The sequence below is a fragment of the Patagioenas fasciata genome, chromosome 8, assembly GCF_037038585.1.
Source record: "Patagioenas fasciata isolate bPatFas1 chromosome 8, bPatFas1.hap1, whole genome shotgun sequence".
NCBI lineage: Eukaryota > Metazoa > Chordata > Aves > Columbiformes > Columbidae > Patagioenas > Patagioenas fasciata.
Window position 1 is genome coordinate 22,412,501 of NC_092527.1, and position 20,763 is coordinate 22,433,263.

At 45.9% G+C, this 20,763-nt stretch overlaps 1 protein-coding gene and 2 long non-coding RNA genes across 4 annotated transcripts in view; 2 read left to right on the forward strand and 1 right to left on the reverse strand.

Moving 5' to 3' along the window:
- Window positions 1-11,303, forward strand: part of LOC139828498 (uncharacterized) — a 26,704-nt gene extending 15,401 nt beyond the window's left edge. The window contains exons 5-7 of one of the 2 annotated variants that reach the window (XR_011740175.1): window positions 9,546-9,599; window positions 10,597-10,739; window positions 10,832-11,303. This is a non-coding gene — a long non-coding RNA (uncharacterized lncRNA). The remainder of the gene's footprint in view (window positions 1-9,545; window positions 9,600-10,596; window positions 10,740-10,831) is intronic. The other variant, XR_011740176.1, reaches the window with a different exon arrangement.
- The window catches only part of SEC31B (SEC31 homolog B, COPII coat complex component), a 255,192-nt gene that overhangs the window by 80,258 nt on the left and 154,171 nt on the right, over window positions 1-20,763 (forward strand). The gene's annotated exons all lie outside the window — the stretch shown is intronic.
- LOC139828499 (uncharacterized) overlaps window positions 19,201-20,763 on the reverse strand; it is a 65,029-nt gene continuing 63,466 nt past the window's right edge. Inside the window, exon 4 of the long non-coding RNA XR_011740177.1 lies at window positions 19,201-19,474. This is a non-coding gene — a long non-coding RNA (uncharacterized lncRNA). The remainder of the gene's footprint in view (window positions 19,475-20,763) is intronic.

Consider the following 20,763-nt stretch of genomic DNA (forward strand, 5'->3'; position numbering starts at 1 on the left):
TGCTGGCTGTGGTGTGTGCACACAGAGCATGCAGTGGCTGTGGCTCTGAGCAGCTGCTGAACAAGGCTCTTGAGGCGACCCTGTGCTTTTACCATGGAGACTGTTTAGTTAGTTTGCTAGGACCTTCAGAAAACTCTTTGGTAGAGCCCAGAAGTGGGTCTCCCAAGTGCTAATTCGGTACTGCCCCCACTGGATGTCCCTTCTTTCACACAGATCAACTGTTTGCTGTGTGCCATGGAGCAACCACAGCCCATCTCTGTTTTAGCATCCTTGCTGGCTGTGGTCAGGTAGGCACAGTACACAGGTGTTTGAAAACCACTCCACAGGGATGTCCAGATCACTGGACAGGGAAGATGCTTCAGCAGGAGCTGTGATAACTAAGATAGGGCAGCAGCAGGGATAACTGCATGTCATCCTGGGGAAGGGTCTTTCCACTCTACGGGGGAAGGAGGGCTTCTCTCTGTAGCTGCAGAGCAAAGAGAACCCTGTGTGGGTAGGCATAGAGCTGGGGTTCTGCTCCCCGCCTCCCCCTCCAGGCCAGACTTTGTGGCAGGGGCCATGTTCATCTGAATGTGGCACCACCGCAATTTTAGTGCAACTGTAACCGGGTGGGTTTGTGACTGCTGTCACTGTAATTATCTGTCTGGTCAATAAAATGAAGGGTACTGAGTCCCGGCAGTTTGAGAGAATGAAGACTGACTTAATTACAGCAACCAAATCTCTCACATCTCTCACATCTCTCCCGTCCACTGAAACACCAGCCCGCCTTCATGTGCTGCCCTTTAACAGAGCTGCCTATCATGCATCTAAACAAACAAGGAGGGAAGACAGAGGGGAGATTGTTTGTCAGGGATGTATCTTTGCGAGGGAGGAGCAGCAATATCTGCAGGAGGGACTGAGGTGAAACCCAACATCAAAGGCAAAAGGCTGTCAGCACATTTAACTTTACAGAAACCCTTCTCCTAATAAAAAAGGAATGACCTCGTTACTACGGACACTAACAGTTCCCAGGAGAACACCGGGAGACTGCTGCCTGCACTTTTAATATTCACTTTACAAACAAATGGGAAACCTTGAAATAATTTCGGTGTTGTTCTTGGCAAGTTGTTACAATGTTGTGTCCTTATAAAAATCATGTAAGAATTTATGTAGTGTGAGTTTACTTTTCATCCGCTGCTTCTCCTCGCTATCAATCTTCATCCTTCTCACTACGCGAGTCCTTGTGGAAAGATCAGGATGCCCAAGGAGTGAGGTGCCGGCTGAGACAGCAGGTTCAGTGGGAGGCACTGTTAGACTGGGCTTTCACTGCTGAGAGAGGGCCTGTTTCTGGAGGAGATGCTCTAAAACTGTGTCTGAGAGTGCAGAAAAATGCTAGTCAGTCAGCCAAGTGTCTCTGCATGTTACACGAGCGTCTCTTTTCATGGGTGAGGCTTTCTCCCCAAGTTACCACAGGCTGAGTGAATAGAAATCTTCCCTGATGTTTCCTTCGTGTTACATTCTCTATATGGTACTTGAGGTTTCCTTGACTCTTAGCAGGGGAAAATGCTCTGTACTGGAAATAAACCCTTACAGCTGACACCTCAAGCTATTAAGAACCAGTCCACAAACTCTTGCCTACACTTCAGCTGCTGTGCAGCCTGGGGAGTCCCCCTTCCTCTCCTGGCACCTGCACAAATTGATGTGCAGGATCAGACACACCCCAACACACACGTGAAAATGTAAATGTGCATGCACATATGTAATTTAACTCCCATGTGCCTGTCCACCTTCACCCACAAAAGAGCTTGGTTCTGTGCATGTCAGGTTGTTCCTCCTTACTTGTCCCTGTTTGGTCATACAGGGCCATCCATCCCTGGTGCAGATTTGTTGCCAATTCTGGCAGTTGTGTACAACACACCTTTATGCCTTGAGTTCATCTTATGTATAGCCAGCCCTGAAACCAAACTGTGGGAAAGGTGGCCCACATTTGAATATCTGTGGTTCAGACTTTACCTGTTTTTCTAGACATCTGCTGAGCCTCACCTCGTCCCAGACTCAGTTTGTCTGAGCTCAGGATTTCTGACTATTGCTACAAGGCAAAAGGCAAGCTCCAGCTGTTCCTCTAGGCTTTTGAGCAGAAGGATGAAGTACAGAAGAGGTTGTAATGATGGCAAGTAGTCTGTGGGAGTGATGCCATTCCTTGGTACTCTAGGTATCAAAGAAGCCACTAATGAGCAATTTGCAAAAGGCACTTTTCGACCATTTTAAAGGAAATCACTGACTGCTGTGAGCAGGAGAGCGCAGAGGGCTTCATGCAAGTGTGAGCTGTTGCTCAGGAGCTGGCCTTCGCAGTTGTGAGCTATGCAAGAACCAGGAAGAGCTCTTTCTGCTTCCACGCCCTCCTCCGTAGATGTCTGGAAGTGAGTCTAAACCAACAGGCATACCTGTCATCTACAGCCAGGTAATGATGAGTCATTTTCCTTGTACCACCTGTACCATCTCTAGCAGGCATGTGGATCTAGCGTTTGTTTTTTGTTTTGTTTTTTTTTTTTTTTTTTGGTTTTTTTTTGTTTTGTTTTTGTTTTTGTTTTGTTTTTTTTGTTGTTGTTTTTTTTTGTTTGTTTGTTTTGTTTTTTTTTCCTCATCTTTTTATTCCCAAATATTAGAGTGGTAACAGACAAAATCCATTCGGAAGGTGTGTCATTGACAATTTGTCATTGAAAACCTTGACTAAATGGTGCCTTGGAAGTGCAGAGAAGATGCTCTTTAAAGCATTGCAACGAAATGCAGGCAGTCTCAGTTCCACAGCTACTTCTTTATAAGCCAAATTTCATGTAGAGGGGAGCTGGAAATTTATTTCCTTGGTAAAGACCTTAGAAATCTATGTACCAAACTCTACAAGAAAAGCCAGATGTAAATACAGAAGTATGGGTCAGATTTCTCTTTGCTTGAATGATGTAAATAAGTTGTCTCAGATAAGTGCAAAGGGAATTAACCTGTGTTAAACCTTAGAGCCAATGATACAAATCACTGAAATGCTATTTTGCAAAGGTCCTAAGCACTTCTATGAAGTTTTACTTCACTGGGGTTTTATCTTGACTTGTTCTGGCATGTTTGCTTATTCTCGTTCTCTGTTATTTCAAGTTTCATCTAAACACTAACAGGAATTTGAAAATATTAATGAAAGAGGAAGATACTTCAAAGTGCCCGCTTATGCACATGCCTATATGTTTGTTAATAGTCTGACATGCACTGGTGGTCATTTTGAGTCTTAGGTGGGGCACACCATCACAGCTCAGTTTGTAGGCTCAGATTATTGCAGGCCAGTGAAAAGCAGCAGGATGGACTTGGTAAGACCATACTCATCAACTTCAGTGAATTCCCAGATAGACTTTTACATGCACATCTAACCTCAAGCAAAGCTATGGCTAGGCAGTGAATTGAAAAATAGCCAAGCATATGCCCAAAATTGCAAGGGCAATTGTGCATACAAAAATCCACGTGCCACAGCATAAGGAAGGATGGCTGGTAACCAGCAGTTCAAAGACAGACATGAAATCTTGGGTCACCACCTGGCTCTGCCACAGATTTCCTTTATATCCTTGGCCAATTCACTTACTCTCCCTGTTCTCTGTCCTCCAGCTAAGGGAAGGAGGCAATAATACCTTGTTAATGGTCTTATACCTTGAGGGTGTGCAGAGGGAGGACTTGACTTTCTCTGTGTTTGTATATTCCTGAACGAAAGGGAGTCCAGATTAGAACTGCCTGGGTCTGCTGCTGGTCCCTAAAGTAATTATATCAAATATCTGGACCAAAAATAAAACTTCACAATGTTCGTCCATTTGGGGCTGAAATATATATTTCATTCAACAACCAGGAATGTAAAGTTTGGCTATAGTTTCAACTCCTGATTTCTTGCTTGTTTGTTATTATAGGTAATTGAAGTCAAATTCAAAATGCTTACTCCTTCTTGTTTCCAATCAAGAGAGCATCTGCTTTAAATAAACAATTAACTACAATTAACTACAATTCACATTTTCTTCTGGGTCACTTTTTGGTCTTCCTTTCTCAAATCAAGAGGTTGCTGCACAGTGGCACACCTGACAGAAGTGCTTTAGCCTAGTCAGCTGCGGTTTTCCAGAGAAACATCTTTGCTTGGTTAATTCCTCACAAGGATGGAGGACAAAACAAGTTTTTGTAGCTGTCTGCATTGAAGGGGAAGGTTGCCCTCCTCCTCCTTCTCTACTTGACCATTGACTTAAAGAGTGTGGGGCACTGAATGATCCAGCAGAGAGACATCACCTACGAACATGGCGGTGAGAACAAGTTCTCTTGATGAGATGCTGTTATCCTCGGAACAAGCCTTCTGCCTTTCTAGGTGGGACAGTGTGGCCTCTTTAACCTCATCACTGGATCAGTGCTCCCAAATTAGTGTAAGCATCCCACCCGAATTAAGCAAGTAGCTCGTAGCTCCCAGCTCCACAATCCAGCCTTAGGCATCTCCTCTTAACCTGATGCCTGTGCCTCCGTCTTCCTCCCTCTCCCCCGAAGCCCCCTGCTTGTGGGCTCCTTAATATTTTCCAGTCCTTCCCTAATGAGCACTGCAGAATTACAGCTAATTAAGGATGTAAATGATGCTGGAGAGAGGGAGAGGATGGGAAGGGGTGGGGGGGAGGGCAGCTACTTGCTGTGTGCAACTCTGCAGTAAAGTGTCTCCTACCTCAGCAGAAAAGTTATCACAGGAGACAATGTCAACTTTATGGAGGGGGGGAGGGCCCTTCGTATGGCTCCATACCCGCCTGCAATAGCTGCCGCCTCTCTTACGTGTCAGCGCTGCAGATGCTGATGTCCTCCCTCCCAAATGCTGCTTTGTCAGCTTGTGCTGTCACCGAGCCCTGGTCTCCCTCTCCCATGCTTGCTGCCACCCTTGCCTGTGTTCCGCCTGAGGTGAGGGGCTCAGAAGACCCCAAAACCCACAGGTGTTCTGGGTAAGGGATCTGCCATCTCCCTCTTGCTTGCAAAGGGATTTCCTCTGCTGGTGTGGGTCATCTCCACCTCTGCAACCAGGGGGTTGGAGAGGAGCCCAGTGCTTGGGGTGATGGTGTGTTTTGACCACTTCTACTAGGTACCAGGGCACCAGCCTCTCTGGGCTGCCACCTGACAGTGCTGGCCCCTGGCCACTGCTCCCCGGGGAAGATTAGGGATAAGCCCCTTGTCTCTGCAGGGATGGCTGTTGGGCTAGGGCAATGCACCCTGTGGGGTGGCACACGCCGTCAACTGGAGCTGGCAGCTGGGGTCGCGTGGCCCCAACATACTCAGTAGCTCACATGTGTGAGCTGATCTGGTTTGCTTTAGGAAAAGCTCCTGCTGGTGAGCAGTGGGGCACTGGAGGAAAGTGGGGTTCATCCGGTGAGGGGTTCGAGCCCCCACTGACTGGCTGCTGCTGCCCATGCCGGGAACCAGGAGCCAGCCGGCCGGCAGCCCCCTGTCGGGGAGAGACGGCTCTGCCAGCACCGAGCAGCTGTTTGAACCCATTCCAGTCTCGCTGGGTCCTCCCGAGCGCGTTTCCAAGCACTCAGGGTCCCCGTTGGCGTATTTCTCTGCACATTGCCCAGATCAATGAATTGTGAAGGCATGTTTGTCCCAGCGCCATGGCCGGTCCGTCTGTCTGTCCGCCCACCTGGCAGAGGCAGAGCCATGCATCCGGGTCAAGGGGAGATGGTATCGGGTGACGCTGGCAGCGGCGGTGGGTTTTGTTGTTGTTTCCCTAGATCACTGTGCAATATATTCCGATTTTTTTTCTTGTCATTAAGCCAGTGCCTCAGAGATGATGATGTAGTCCCTATGTGGGCCGCAGAAAGCACTTCGAGCCGTGCTGGAGTCGTGCTGGGTGGCTCTGATAGCAGAGCTAATGGGAGCGAATGGGATGCAACGAACTGTTCTAATGACACCAGCCAGGGAAGAGACAACAGTAAGAATAAATAAATGTTAACTATTTTCCTCTTCCAGACATTTGCATCTATTGCCATTAAGTTCATTTAAATAAGAGAGAGAGCGAGAGAGAAAGGGAAACTTACTACTACTCTTAATAACGAGTGTCTAAAAATAAATTAGGATGCTGGGATGCACTTAAGGCATTTCAAAAATAAGTCTGATTTTTTCCCCCTTTCCTCCTTTTTTTTTTTAAGTGTTGGAGGGTTTTAATTTGGGCCGAGTAATTTTGGTGCAAACGCTTGGGCGCCTTTCGTTGGGAAATTGGGAGGAATGCAAACAAGATTTCACTTCATTAAACAGGGGCAAACAGTAGAGAAATTGCACTTACTTATGGAAATGACTTTTAAACATGAACAGCATTTACTTGCATTGCCTTGTGCTGAATTTTTTTTTTTTAAAAAGATTATACATGTGAATAATTCACTGCGGGCCAATTAGATGATGACTTCATTTTTAACCTCTCTTCCTTGCCATCTTGCTGGCTGTCCCTTTCATTGCAATTTCCACCCTCTTCTTTCCCTTCAATAAATTAATAAAGATCAAATAATCCATCTCCCTGTGGTGCCAAGAACTAGCTTCTTGGAAAGGGTAGAAGAGGAGAAATCAAAGGATCACTGTCTCTCCTGAACTGCTGTGGGACAAAGCAGGGATAACTCTGTGGGATTTCTACAAGCAGAGCTGTACCCATGTATTCAGAAAGAAGGAATGGGAGGAATGAAAAATGGGCAGAAATGAAAGGAGGAGGGAGAGAAAAAAGATCTCCATGCTCTCTGCCTGTGGGATCAGGTGCTGGAGAGAGGCTGAGCAAGCAGGATTCACCCTCTGTGAAGCTCCATTGATGCTGACGGCATTGCACCATGGTAAGTTTGCTCCACCGGGCTAAAAGCAGCACTTAGATGGGTGACTCCTGCAGCATTGCTGTGGATAGACCTTCCAAGTGAGACCCTGAAACCCTTCAGCATCCCTGAATGAGGATGGAGGCAGCAAAGATGTGGGACCACTGCTTGTACCAGGGGAGGCTGGGCTGGGATGTGAGGGGGAGCCAGGGCAGGGTGATGCTGACTTTTGCCAGGGCCCTGTGGTGAGGGACCTGACAGCAAGTGGATAGAGGGTTCTCCATGGGGTCTCACTGATTTTTCCCCATCAAACAGATATCAGGTGTTCTTGCTGTCATTAACCCATGTGTCATGACTTTTCCCAGCTCAATGTGGGAAATTGGCTGTGGGGTTTCATGCCAGCAGGATCTGCCAAAGCTTTCAGGGTGCTGAGAGTAAGAACCTGCAAAAGAGGTTGGCTCCCTCTGGTCCCCACTTTACTGCTTCTGCGTTTCATCAGATTCCTGCCAGCTTAAAATGGGCATTGGGAGATTCTGTCCATGCAAATCTCGGTCATGCTTCCAGGAAGACAATACTCATCCTCAAAAGATTTTTTTCCCAAATATTTAATTCCTGGAGCTTTTTGCAGTAATTAAATTATGTAACACAGAACCTAAAAGCCTCTAAAAACATAGTAAAAAATATGTAATTAACTCATTATGAAAGATCAGCTGATCTATCTGTTCAGTTTCTTATGTGACATTTGCCTGTGTTTCTCTTGTCTCAGTCTCAGATCTCATTCCTACATATGACTCACTCTACATCAAATGTGACTCTTATTCTCCTTTCATCTGCTCTATAAGGAAGGAGAAACTTTGTTGCCTTCCCAGTTAAACTCTATGTCCTCTGGCATTGCAAAGGCAAGGGTAAATGGGAACATATTGCCTTTCGGCATCACCCTCAGCCCCCTTTTTTTCCTTTGGTAAGCAAGAGGTTCCTCTAGTGATGGAATGACACTGCAGAAGAGCCACTGCTGGTAGAGTCTGTGTCAGCCCTATGGGGTGAGTGTCTGTCCTGTCATCTCCTTCTTACAGGTGTGGAAACTGAGGCACAGAGTGGGTGGAACACTCGCTAGCTCCTGTGCAACATGGCCCGTCAGAAGCAGAAATGGAAGAGCTGGGACCGTGGTCCGAAGTAGGACCATCCATAATTTCATTTCTTCTTTAGCTCTCATTTAGAAGGTGTTTTGTTTTTTTTTTTTTTAATGAAAAAGAGAATGCCAGTTGCTGTGGTGTAGCAAATAAATGTTTGCTCTGGGCATTGTGTGAAGTATCAAGGGCACTAGAGATTAAGTCCTTTCTGGGAGTGGGGTGACAAGGCCTTGGCATGTGCCATGAAATCTTCCTTGGAAACTCCTCTCCACATGGCTGCTAGATGTCTTAGTGACCTTCTTTCACCTCTGTCTCTTCTGCCTCTGAAGCCTTCACCATCTTCCTCCAGGAACTCTTCTCTTGCGCTGTCCCAGCCTGCTTCCTCCTAACTGCTTCCCAGGAGGTTTCATGGTCATTTTGTCAGTGTGTCCTTTCTCATCAGCTCAGATTCTCAGCCTTTCTGTGCTTTGGTGTTTTTATGGCTCTTAGCTGGTTACAGTTTTAGTGGGGAGGAGGTGGCTGCAAGCAATGACCTGTGATTTCCAGGGAATGAGAGAGCAAGGAAACTTCAAGCAGCATGACCTCCCACTGGGAGCAGTCCCTTTTAGAGGCCTTGTGTCAATTATGGCTTTCAGAGGCATTTCCCCATTATATCTGTTTACTCTGGGGAAGCCCAGCATGCCCCATCCAGGGCTCAAGTCAAACAAATTCCCTCTCCTGGCAATGGCACAAAGGTCTTTCAGCCTGTATTTGGGAACTTTGCGTTGCTTATTTCTGAATCAACGCACAGCATCAGGACCTGAGCTCCAGGAAACAGGTTGCCTGATGAAAACCACTTTCAGGCTTCTCTGGCTGCTCTGTTGTACCTGGCATCCTCCAGCTGGGGCTGTAGTTGAGGAACACATAGACAGCAGTGAGCCCACGTTGCAACAGTCACCAGTGTACCATGCTTTAGATCTGCGCCTGGTGCTGCTGGCTGTAGTGTAGTGTACGATACATTTTCTACCTCCACAGGTCTATTCCTGACAGCTATTCCCAACAAACTCCAACATAGACCCTTTTATCCTGAAATATCCATGGTTGGAGTTGTTCGGGGATATCCCCATGAAAAGCTCCGTGGAGAGATAAGCCCAGAAACACCAGCTATGAGACAGCATGTTGTGTGCTGAGCTCTCTCTGCAGGAGAGATGCTTCCATCTGCTACACACCTCTTAAATTCAAGAATGAGACCCCATGGGCTGTTTGGTACCTCCATTGGCCTCAGCAGGCTTAACACCAGGGACAAGTTCAGCTCCATGCACTCATTAACCTGCATCCCCAGAAGGGCCCAGGGCTGTGTGAGGTGGGCACTCACAATGGTGCTTCAGCTGTGGCACTTTGTGATGGGCACCCTCCTGCCAATCTGGTAGTACAGCATCTGGCTCCTGGGGCTGGGAGCAAGCCCTGACCATCCCCATGTCCACGGGAGGAATGGAGGGCATCTGCTGGCAAGGCAAAGCAAGGCAAGGTCTCTGTCCTCTGTGCAGTCCAGAAGCCTTGGGCTGCGGAGGACTTCAGAGGTTATTGACTTATATGACTCTGAAATGAGCTTCATTCTTTTCTTCAGCCTCCTAATGACAGACACCATCTCTGGGCTGTGAATCGACAACCTGGGGCACAGGTGAGCAAATGCCAGACACAGTTATGGATGTTCCTGCTGACACTCCTTCCAGGCACCGCAGCCCTGGGGGCTGGAGAGTGTGGGACCAGGCTTCCTGGAAAAGGGCTGGAGAAGATGCTGGACTGAGGCTTCACAGATGGATTTCTACCTGCATCCACAGCTCTTGAAATGAAGTTCCACCTTGGTTTTCTTTATGGGCTCTATGGAGAAGTGGCAGCAGCAGTGGAGTGCTGATGGTGTTGGGGAGCTGCTGGTTCTGCTGCCCAGTACCATCAGGACATGAAGGGTATCATGTCAGCAGCATCCACTGGCTGAGTTACATGTTTCTTTCCAAACCCAGCAGATGTTAGCCCCAAAGTGGGGTTGGCACATCCATTTCACCCCATCATTGGTGGAAGCCATTTTATCAAGGACTGCCTGAAACATGGCGTTTTACACAAGGAATTTCGTATGATTTTCAGTTTGGGCAGAGTAGGGACAGCTTCCTTTCACCAAATTTCTATGAGAGTACATTTTTGATAACAGATAAAAAATCATTCCTTCCACTAAAACAAAAAAACCCCTTTTATTTAGCTTTAAAATTAATTTGAACTATTAACAGGCATAAAATAATCTAGAAATATTTTCTGGTTTATTATGTTTTAAATCCAAACACAGAGTATTTTCTGGAAATTATCTTCCATTAGAAAAAAAATTCAGTCTTTTAAGGCTATGTAACAAACCAGAAGTATTTAGAGCAAAGAGGGAAAAAAATTGGAAGAGTTTTGGAAGGAAACATAGCAAGTGTAAATTGACTGGGAATTGTAGAAATCCTCCTCTGCCTTTCACTTCTCAAATCTAAAGTGGGGAGACTTCTAATATTAGTGACTCCTTACCTTACAGAAATGATGGAACCATTCTGGTGCTGTGTCCTCATAATGCGTATCAATTCACATTAGATGAGCACACAGACTTTTGAAAACATGTTTAATCTCCCTTTTTCTTCTCTTTCCAAAAGACAGACTTATTTCTTTATCTGCTTTGTACAAGTGTGAGGACACCAAGACACAGAAGTGAAAGCGGTCTTGCCCAAGGTCACACTGCACGAATTATCATGGAAAAGTCACTCATCAGCTGCTGTGAGGGGTCCAGCAGAGGAAGGTGTGGTCCAGGGTGATATATTCTACTACCATCACTGCACTGTCTTTCAGATCCGCACTGTTACTATCAAATCCTCTTCCCATCTCTGACAGGCAAAAGAAACAGAGAAAGCGGCTGGTCCAAGCTGACTTCTGATGCTGCAGACACTGAAGTACTTGCAAAAGGAGGAGCTTGGCGTGCCTCTGGCTGCAGATGCCCCAAGTTTCTGAGAAGATATTGCAAATTGTGGCACATCCATTTTGTGGTGGTCTTTCCCCAATCTTGAGGTCACGTGGAAGGAAACAAGTAAGTGGTAGGAAAACCAAGGGGAAAAGAACAGCTATTTTCCTGGGGCCCCAGTGAGAGAAATAAGGATGTGGGGGTACCTGGGGTGGCTGTGGAGCAAAAGAAACCAAAACCCCTTTTCACCTCTTCATTTTGCATTTTCTGTGGGCCCTGCTCCCCTCTTCCCTTACCCTCCCCCAGCTTGCCTAGTAATGCAGGAAGAAGAGGCCAAGGAGAGTAATATCATGCTGGAGATAGGACTGGAAGGGCAGTAATTTAGAATCAGAGGCTTATAGTATTATTGCCTGCAAAGCCATTCATGGGAAATTATTCCCCCTATCCCTATTCCTCCCTCCCTCCCCACCCCGCGCTCCTTGCTCTGCAATAACAATAACAGAAATGCCTTCAGGAGGCTTTTCTACTCAAAATGCAGGCAAAGGAGCACTTTCCTTCACCACTCCTCTTCTTTGCCTTCTCTTCCCCTTGCACTCACTTGTCCCCCCCTGCCTCTAAGCCTAACCACTGCTCCCTCCCCCCCACCACAGGATAAAAAAAATAAAAATAATAATAGGGGTAATAAGAGAGGAGGTAATGGAACGTTCTCCAACTGGGCACATGTCAGAAGCCATTATATGTGGTGCAGATTTGCATAATTCAAGAAGCATCAAATTAAATTTGCATAATTCCTTTGATTACACTTGTTATTAAATGTAAGTGACATTGATTTACAAAATGGCCCAATATAAGGTTAATAGCAAATGTCACCTTCCAGCAGGGTGAATAGGGTGCGTGTGTGGTGGTGGCGGTGATGGAGGAGGGGGAGAGGGGGCCCAGGGAGGAAGGCGAGCAGACAATTGATTTCTGCTCCTCTCTCTTCCTTAAAGGGCTCAGGTCTCCTTTGCAGAGGAGCCTGCGGCTCTCCAAGGGCTGCATTTGGCCTTCATGTGGCCGCAGTGTCGTCACCAGTGCCTGCCAAGTGCCATCGGTGCTGTGACTCTGCTGCCTCCCGCCCTGTGCCCAGGCACGGCTCAGCCACTGAGGCAGCTCTCGAAGGAGCTGGGCTGGTGGGAGCAGTGGGGAAAGCCAAGAAGCTGCTCTCCCTGGCCCAGGTGTGCTCGGTGTGAAAGAAAAGCAGCTTGGAAGGCATCTTCATAGAGAACTCTCATTGAGGCAAGTTTTTTAAAATGGTGTGTGAACTGGACCTGGGCTGTTGCCCACTGGCAGGACACCCCATATGTCTGCTGGGGAGGCACTGGGAGGAAGCGGGAGTGATTCTAGGAGTAGTGCCTGATTTACCAGACTCTGTTGGTAGGGGTTGCACCAGTAAAAACACGTCTGTGATTATGGCAAGACCTACAAGGTACTTTCATACCTGTGCCTAGAAGTGCAAGAGTTTGTAAAGTTCATGCAAGGTCAGCAGTGATGCAGGTCCATCACCATTGTCCCCTTCCTCATCCTGGTATGACAGGACCTGGGATCAAACACTGCCAGGTTACCCTGGGGCGTTGTGGCAGTAAAAATAAGCCCATTTGGCTAAGATGGACCTCACACCATCCTGAGTACTTGCCTTCTGAGCAGCTCCCACCTCTGAATATCTTTTTGCCTGTCTTCATTCTGTATTTTTCTCAAAATAGGGAGTGTTATTTCATGCAGGGAAACTGATGGATGAGTTGTGTGGGCACCCCAAGACAGTAGTGATACAAAACTTATACATGTACCAGAACTGGGCAAATAGCAGACTTTCTAGTCACAGGCAGTTTCAAAGATGCACATACCTGACCATAATCTAGTTTTGGTTCTGCTGAAACTTTTCTTTTTTTTGCAAGTCAAGAGGCTGAGGGGGAGAAAAAACCCACAACATCACTTTTGATTAACTTAAATTTCTTGTTTAGGGTGAAAAAGGATGCTTGTTTTGGTGACTGAGCTCTGTAACATTGTCTAATAGCATTCAAATAAAATCAGAACAAAATGTCACTCTGTACCAACCATCAGAAGGGTTTTTCAGAATGTCTCAAAAGAAAAGGCACTCAGTTTTCTGGAATATTTTTTTCTAGTCCTTTGTTTTTTTTCTCACTTTGAGCAACACCAGCTGCTGTAACAGGCTGTGACGTGAATTCACAGGGCTCTCCAGCCAGCTCAGGTGTGAAGTTTCCTAAAAAAAAGTGTCCCAAGGAGGAAGATCTCTCAGCTGATGTCCATGTCTCCACGAAAGGTACAAAGACTAGCAGCAGGTGGGGAAAAAGCCTGATTCCAGGTCCAGTAACATCTATGAGCTTGGCCATCTGCAAGGGGAGCTGTGATGATAAAGTTAACATAATACAATAGAGGCTTTGGAGCACCTACCGAATCTTCTGGTATTAGAGCTTTGGCAAGCACAGAGGAGCCTTGTTTACATACAGTCAAAAGTGTAAAAAATGACAACATATTAGAGCACATGGGCTGCACAGAAATCCCAGGCTTATAATGGCAGGTATGGGGATTTTAGGCACATTCTGGGATATGTAGTGATGGCAGGCAATATTTGCTGCAGGAAGGGTAAAGTGGTTGGTTTATAATTCCAGGTAGAGGCTTTTCATCTGTTTGCAGCTGATTTTCATATTCTGCTAATCATCCCTCTGAAGCTCTAGAAGTCCATGCCCAAGATGAAATCAGTGCACCCATGTTTCAGATTCAAACAAAATAACATGAAGTCAGATCTAATGTGATCATCTAATGAATGAGAGATGTGAAATAGATTTTACAGGCCTTTGGGCAGTCTAAAAGGAAGCTACTGTATGAACACATAATGCCCAACATGTTGCTCCACATCCATCAAAGAACGTTGTCTTGCTACATCCCAGGCATCCTATGCTTGCTCCACAGCAGAATTTATCATGAGCCTTCTGAACCCAGATTCTCAAAGGTGCCCAGTGATATGGGGTGCCCAGCTTCAGACAGTTGAAGAAAATATCTTTTTGGAGGTTAAGCACACATATAGTGGCTAATGGCTCAGGCTTGGGTCTCATACCTGTGCTGAGAATAAGGAAAGAAGGTGAAGTGTCTGGGTTGGGTGGACAGGCACTCAAGGGTGGATGGAATATGCAAGCCTGTTGTGCACACCCTGTATTCTCTGGGAGTGCACAGAAGGCATCTTTGTGTGATGCCAAGAGATTGGTCTTTACTTTGAATGTCTGTGTCTCGTAAGCAGGTGTTGTGCTTCCCTCTGCAAAGCAGTGTTACCCCGTGGCCTGATGACAGGCCCCTTAATGCAGAAATCATTGGTTGCATTCCCAGCCCCGTCAATCCAGCACTCTCCACTGCATCCCTCCCACACCCGGGTGCATCTTGGCACAAACTCTTCAGAGCAGCCCCGATCCTTCTGTGTGCTCTCACAGAGTGCTCGACACAGCAAACCCTATGTGCATGCCTCTTGCCTCACTGCCAGGGCTGGCAGGGCCATTTAAGGAGGAGAAGGGATATGCCCAGGCCTTGTCAGGCTATGTCAGCCCTTCATGCATTACCTGAAAATCAGCTGCTGGCAACCCCATTTTGCATCGTAGTGGGAGGGGTGTTTCTCTGCAACAGCTCTGGCTTGAAACTCAGTCTCAGTCACACTCCCTGGCCATCATGCCCCCTCTGACATGGTGACGCTGACTTGAATGTGGACAGCAAGAAGTTTGTTTTAAGCATGGATTAAGGGGATGTGGTATTTGCCACTAGTTTTGGAGATGCAAAGGATGCCAGCACACGCATGGCTGGTGCTCACATACCTGCTCACATCCTGAGATATTTTTGTGCCAGCATAAGCCATAACTCTCCCAGGTCAAAGCTGGCATGGGTAGAGGCAGTTAGTGCTGGCAGCTGCTCCTGCCGCTTTGCCAGGGGAGAGGGTCATTTCTTTTCTCTTCCTCTTGCTACTTTGGCAGCTGCCGAGCTGGTCCAGGGCTCCCCTTACTGTCGGGAAGATGGGGAGCCGAGCCAGAGCCCCTGAGAGCCGGCAGTGGGCAATCAGGCAGTGGAGAGAGAGAGAGACTCTTATTAAGGGTAACCCTGGCTCTGGCTGACAATTGCTGACATTGTCATATTTAGCACCCGCATGCAGTGAGCCTGAGAGATGCTCGCGCACTGGGTGAGCCAACTGCAAATTAATCGTCAGTTCATTACTGCTCTGTGCCTTTCATCCTGACAGCAGCCTTTCAAACGTGGATATAATTGGAAGGGTCCATGTGGCAAGAATTTGGTGGGGACTGGGAGGGGAAGCTGAGGTCTTTCCCTCTCACTCCCCCTCTCCTTTCCTCTCTCTTCCTTTCTCAGACTGAGTTCTGGGAACAAACGACAAGCTTAGGACAGGCTGATGAAGGAAATTAGTCTCTCCTGCCCCTCTGTCTCGCCCCTGCCACCTACACCCATTGACATAAATCGAGGTCTTCGTACCAGGAGAAATGTTTGCATCCAGGAGGTTCCCTCAAGCTATAATTACCCTCAGCTTGCAAACAAAGTGTGCAGAGTAGCAGGGTTGCCTGCGAGAACTTGAATACGTGCATCATTGTTATTGCTGCTGGTGGGTATTACTGGTATTACTGTTGTTGTTATTACTGTGCTGTGGGAAGGCCCCGTTGCTGTGCTACACAGATAGAGTGGAAAGCGAATCTGTAGCCTGGGAGGGATTTACAGGCAAGGGCCAAGACTGAGGAGCAGAGTTTGAGGTGTGAGTGGGACAGAAATGACTCCTGGCATCCTGAGGAACTCATTCTCTGAAAAACAAGAAACAAGCCCTTGGATTTTATTCATCATGACATGACACAGGGCACTATTCCACGGCTCAGTTTCCCTCCCAGTCAGCATGATGTAAATATGCTCATCCTTGTCATGGGAACAGCCACCCCCAGGACACTGCAGAGCAGAGTGAGTGCCTGCTTCTCCAGAGCCATGGCAGAAGTGGGCTTCTCTGATGTGGCAATGGAGAATGAAATCCTCCTGGGGGTGGACATCCAGGGTGCTAGAAGTGTGGGGTAGGATTGGGTTTTTTGTTTGTCTTTTGACTAATATTAGGAAGTGACATTAAAATAAATGGTTGATGCAATCCCAATGTCCAGTTTGCCACACTTAAAAAAAAAACAAACAGAAGATGTTTCTTAAAATTCTGGTTTTGTAATAGGAAGCCATGCTTGTGGGCAAGTGATGCAGGTAAAAGGGCTTATTTCAGAAACCTCTTTGGAGGGAAATGGCCTTGGGAGCGCTTCTGGGTAACAGTTTTCCTCCTTTTTGCAACTTCTGCTAGTTGGCGTGCAGACACATTCCCCGTGTCCTGCTCTGCTGTGCCATCCTCTCCAAGCTGCCTCTGCACCAGACTCCAGCTCTCCTTGGGAGGATGCAGCAGCTGAGGGGCCGTGGAGGGGACCCGGTCACAGACTGCTAGGGAAGTCTGGGTGTCTGTGCTGGCCTGGTGCCTCTTGGAAAGAAACTGGGAAGGGTTAGCACTTCCAACAACCTGTTTTGTGGCTTCCTGAGTTGTGTTAATTTGCTTCCCTCAGTGGTCTAAAGGATGAGGCTGTGGTGCTTCTCCATGAGACAGAGGAAGTCGTGCTGTGGGGACTCAGGCCCCCCTTCGCCGTGTCCCCCCCTGCTCCTCCTGTGCAAAAGTTATTGTCGTATTCGGTGGAGTCTCAGGTAGGCAGATGAATGGGAAATGTTCCTCTCCATTACTAGCTGCACTTGACTGGAGTCTCATTACATTACGATGGCGCTTTAGCAGGCGAATGGGCCTTGCGTCTGGGTTCCCAGCACCCCTCATACCTCCCTGATAACGTAAATTACCCTCCGCCTCATTGCCTCAAATGATCAAACATCAAATTGCTAGTAAAAAAAAAAAAAAAAAAAAAAGAGTAAAAAAGAGAGAGAAAGAGAGAGAGAGGAGGGAAAGGAGGAAAGCTGAACAGAACTATGGGTTGAATCTGGATGGTTTGTCAGCAACAAGAGATGAGTCAATGGCTCTTAAACACTTACTGAAGATGAATCCCTTGAAGGCTTTGAGCACGGTAATTTCATTGACATTAAAGTACACCTGTAAAACCCAAACAATGCTTTATAACTCTAAATTACACCAGTCAAGACCTGCTACTTCAGAGCACCACTTTTGGTCTGGAGTGGGGGATCATCAGGTAACCTTTGTCTCTTCATCAGCAGCTTCAGCAAAGATGAGAGAGCAGAGAGGCAGAGACAGTATAGATTTAGTGTTGATTCTGTGGTTGAACAATGTGCCAAATCCTCTGCCTTCTCTTCCCCCCCGCCACTTCCTGCCCCTTGACAAATTTTGCAAGCCAGAAAAACGGCTCCAGGATGAACAAAACAAGAAGGAGAAAAAGAGAGGGAGAGGTGCCGGGAGGAGCAGAGCAGGTACACATGGGGCTGGTTGGCTCCGTGCAGAAAAATATGGATCTCGGCAGGGTAACGAGGCGCAGTGGCAAGAGGAGGCTATACGTCTTTTCTCAGTATTTAAACGTGTGCTTAATATGGCGCTCAGTGGAATGGTTAATCTGCTAAAGCTGGTAGTGTTTGCTGTAGTACTCAGAGAAATGTTTACTGCAGTATTTCATGGGGATTGTGTTCTGGATGGCACAAAAGGAGGAATCGCTCTAGCGTACCGGGGAAATGTTCATTGCAAAATATACTGGAATATTAAGAGGTTTATTTAGTGGCGTACTTAGTATAATATGAAAAGAGTTAAGTACAGAGTGTTTTATTAATATTTTTGGGGTGTGAATGAATTTCAGTGCTCAGGAAGGTTATGGAGAAGCAATTCCAGCAAAGGCTGGTTATATTCATAGATTTATAGATCTAAAGACCATAAAAGACTCTTTGATCAGCTAATCTGACCTTCTGTATAACACAGGTATATACAGTGTGGACATACCTCCTGATTCAGCAAAGCACTTTAAGCACTTGCTTAAATTTAAAGTATTTTAGTTGCCCCGTGGACGGCAGAGAAGATAACCCTATTGAATCAATGGGACTATTCATGCCCTTAATGGGAACTGGGTGTTTAGGCATTTGCTGAATTGGGACCACAAGAAGATAATGCAGCTAAATGAGTAATTCATAGCCACCCATTTATTCAACTGCTTTTGCCTTCTTTTCTGCTTGCGGATCACTCTGGAGCCAATCGCCATTTCCTGCAATGTATTCATTGTTTGAAGTCATTCACTGAATAATTTCAGTGAAAACTCTTTCTTGATAGCTTGCTCATAAACAGTTCATTGTGAATATGGGAATATATGCACATACATTTTAAGAATGTGTGAGCGCGCACATGCTTGTTTGTGTTTCATTAAATATGTGAACACACATGCACGTACACACACAAATGCAGGGTTAGGAGCTTCAGCTACAGTAAAAGACACAGCTCCCAGATGTTGGTGAGGTTAGGCTGATTCCAACTAGCTCACCCGCAACCTCGCTTCCCAGTTTCAAGTTCCCTTTGTTTTGGGTGGACCTGTAATGTTTCTGACCCCTGGCTGCAGCTAGTGAGTCTTGAGGTCCAGTTTCCAATGCAAATATTTACCCAGGGAATTTTTTAAATGTGCTTTTGTGATTTTTCTCCTCTGTCCATTCATTACACGCTTGTTTGCAACGTATCTCTCACTGTAAAGTGATCTGCTGGGAATTTTGCAGAAAGTGAAATGGAAGAAGGTACAAAATTCATTGGAGTGAATTCAGCAAATCAGCATCAGTGGTGGTGTACCTGTACCACACTCTCCATTCCTTCTATTATTTACTCAACTGGTCATGAATCAGTTCTGATTTATTTGGAATGCATTGCTTAGGGATTTTCCAAGTCAGCCAGGGCATATCTTCTTTAAACAAGTGTGTTTGCAAACTTCTTGTGGCATGGAATCAGTCAATTAGGTGACATGGCATTTTTTTAAACAGGAACAAAATTGAAGAACAGGTACTAGGAATGAGGCTGGAAGCTTCACTGGTGGAATTGTGTTTGTGCAGTGGCCAGCTCCTGTTCTCATGCAGACCTTAATGTGCATTATGCATTACAACATGGGAATAATTTGTTTCTGGTGCAGGCTGCCAGAAATATATTCTTTCTAAAAGTCATACTCCTTTTTAAGATTCACTTATATTTTCAGAAAATCAAAGGAATTGCCAAAATATTTAGGCCTAGAGTACAAATGGCTACAAATTAAGAATTGAAAACGGTGTTTCTTGCATTTCAGTTTATTTTCCTTCTTTACATTCTCCTTAGCACCAGAGAGGGATGTGATATAGACTAGATGTGAGCTGGGCAATTGCTGTATTGGGGCAGTTCATTTAAGTGCAGTCTATGTGTGTGAGATCAGCGACAGTTTGAGGTTTTTCACCAAAGATGTGCAGAGAGCACGGATGCTGCTGTAGGACGCATGCGCTCGTGGTGCTGCAGAGCCGATAAGTTGCTGCGTGTTCTCCTCTTGGGCTCCAGGCAGCCATTTCTTCCATTTGTCCAACTGAAAATTAAGAGAGGTTTGGTTTCCACTGCTGGAATTTTTTTTTCTAGATATTTCAGTAGAACAGAAAGCTGCTGTGATTTTTCCAGTCTGAATGAGATGTGTTGTTTATGGATGACCACTGTCCTTTTTAGAAAAGCAGTTATGTTTCACAAAGGGAACACATTTCAACATGAAAAATAGATTGTGATTCTTTTTCCAAAATAGAAAATGAAATATTTTAACTTTTCAAAATTACCTCTTTTATTCTTCCCTTGTGGGGGATGATTGGCCACATTTAGCGAAAGCTAGCAAACAGCCTGAGTCAGCTAAAAGCAGAATTTATTCTGCCGATAAACTTTATTCACTGAAGTAAAAAGAGAAACTGCAAGTCCTGATGCTGTTTTTCAAAAAGTTTGCTTGGTGTTGCTGTATCGAATATATCTTTAAAACAGAGCATACATCCTTCTGCCAATATTTGCATAGCGTTCAAAACAACAGGGAGCATTTGGAGGTATTTAGTAACGGAGGGATAGGTTGCAAGCACGGGAGGCACAGTGTTTGACAGGGCTGTGTATGGGCCCTGGCAGAGGTTTATTTACACTGTGGCTCAGTTTTAGTTCAGCCTGCCTCTGTCAGTGTAGCTCTCTTTTGAATGGAGAGTTTACCACTTGTACATGCAAAGAGTCATTTAGGTGTTAGTTTTGTTTGCCAATACAAACTGTCCATTAGCTATCTTAATCCTCTCTCTGTCCTAACAGGCTAAAAAAAAACACTAAAAAAAAAGAGTCCATATAAAAAAAGAGTCCATATAAAATATTGTTGTAATGGAAAGAAAGGCCCTTCTCTTCTTTTGTTTTGTTTTGTTTTCAAATAGAAATATCTTGCTTTATTCAAGTTTCCTCTTCTGAAAGTTGATGTGTTTTTCACTGAAAATGGGGGAATATACTTGCAGAGAATTTGCAAAGGTAATAAAAATGCTGACTTCTTTCAATGTTTTGCACAGAAAATGAAAACAATTTTCAGGAGCTGTTCTGGGCTGAACTTTCAGCAGGTATGTGGCTAAGTGGGACTAGTTTATGCTTATTCTATTCATCAACTTCCCAACATTGTTTTGGATGAAATGCAAAATCAAATCCTGCAAGATGTGATCATTTCGGGTACTGTGGCATATTTTGAAACAGTAGGGCTGTTAGCCCCAGCATCTTGGCCAAATTCCAGCCTGGATAATTACATTCTGCCGGCCTATATTCCAGCCTGCAGTTTAAATAGGAGAAAAAAAAAAGTTATCATTTCTCCTCTGAGAAGTC